At 35.1% G+C, this 1,487-nt stretch overlaps 1 non-coding gene across 1 annotated transcript; it reads right to left on the reverse strand.

Moving 5' to 3' along the window:
* Positions 1 to 209: 209 nt before the first annotated feature.
* LOC124886865 lies at positions 210 to 316 on the reverse strand. Its single transcript, XR_007044270.1, has one exon. It is a non-coding gene; the product is annotated as a small nucleolar RNA R71 (small nucleolar RNA).
* Positions 317 to 1,487: the final 1,171 nt, after the last annotated feature.

The following is a 1,487-nucleotide window of genomic DNA, read 5'->3' on the forward strand; positions in this document are numbered from 1 at the left end:
AGCAGCACAAACAAGCCTTCCTGGAAATGAGCTTACCCTACATTCCTGTAGGGGTAAATACTGAATATGGCTGATTAACTCTCTTTCACTTTTCTTTAATTGAGAAAGAAAAAAGGTGGTTGCATGCTGAACCACCATTTTCCATTATTTCCTGGGATGATTTGGCTTAGAAATTCCTTATTAGAATTTTTCCATCAATGAAGACAGTACATTTGAGAAGTGAGATTCTGAGTTTCAGGCAGAAAGAAGGAGAAAATCTTTACCAAGCTTGGGAAAGATTTAAGAGCATGCTGTGAAATTATCCTCATTTCCATTAATCAAATGATGTATTGGTTCACAAATTTATAGAGGGTCTTAATACAAACACTAAGATTATCTTGGATTCAATAGTAGGTGGGCAAGATCTTGAGAAGACTTATGATAAATTGTATACACTATTGAATCAAATTTCACAAGAGAATCCCGAATGGCATGCTGACTAGAGGAGTGCTCTTAAGAAGGTCGTAGGTGTATTGGAAGTAGATTAGGTCACCACCTTATCAGCTCAACTTTTTTTATTAAAAAATCAGATTACTAATCTATTTAGCAGCATGAAGTTAGGGGCTGCACAGCTGGCAGCAACAACAAATGCAATTCAACAGGTAAATGCATGGTGTGAAGTTTGTGGTAGTAGTGAACATTCAGCAGATGCTTGTGTGGTTAATCCAGAGTCTATTAACTATGTGGGGAATATGAATTATCAAGGATAATAGAATTTTGGTAATACCTATAATTCAAATTGAAGGAACCATCGTGGAAATCAAGCATAGAACAATAATCAGTATAAAGGGTCAGTACAAAAGTATCAACAGCAATAGGTTTAGAATAATCAAGCCACTACTCAAACAAAAAATATAGAGGAGATGTTGAAGAAACTTCTAGCTTTTCACGCACATATGGTAGAAAATATAAAAAGTCAACAAGAAGATATAAAGACTCAACAGCTGATTACAAGGAATTTTGAGTTGCAACTTGGATAGATTGCAGGAGCACAAAACACTAGACCTCAGAGAGGTCTACCTAGTAATACAAAGGAAATTCCAAAGTAGGTAAATGCAATCACAATGAGGAGTGGTTTGCAGTTAAAAAAGGCGAGGCCGGAGCAGGTTAGTCCCACAACTACTGATGATGAATCTAAAAATAATGAGGAGAAAGGTGTTAAAGCAAACACTGTAAGTAATGAAATTCAAGTGAAGAAGAAGACTATACCTTTAACCTTTCCTCAAAGGCATCGAATACACCAAGAAGAGATATGTTACAAGAATTTTTGGATCTTATAAAGTAGGTTCATGTAAATCTTTCTCCTATTGATATTCTACAGAGTGTTTCAAAATATGAAAAGTATCTAAAAGACATAGTGGCAAATAAGAATAAGTTGAAAGAATATACTACAGTTGTACTTACTTATGAGTGCACATCTAAGATATAGAACAAATTGCCCATGAAGC

The sequence above is a fragment of the Capsicum annuum genome, chromosome 8, assembly GCF_002878395.1.
Source record: "Capsicum annuum cultivar UCD-10X-F1 chromosome 8, UCD10Xv1.1, whole genome shotgun sequence".
Classification (NCBI taxonomy): Eukaryota; Viridiplantae; Streptophyta; class Magnoliopsida; order Solanales; family Solanaceae; genus Capsicum; species Capsicum annuum.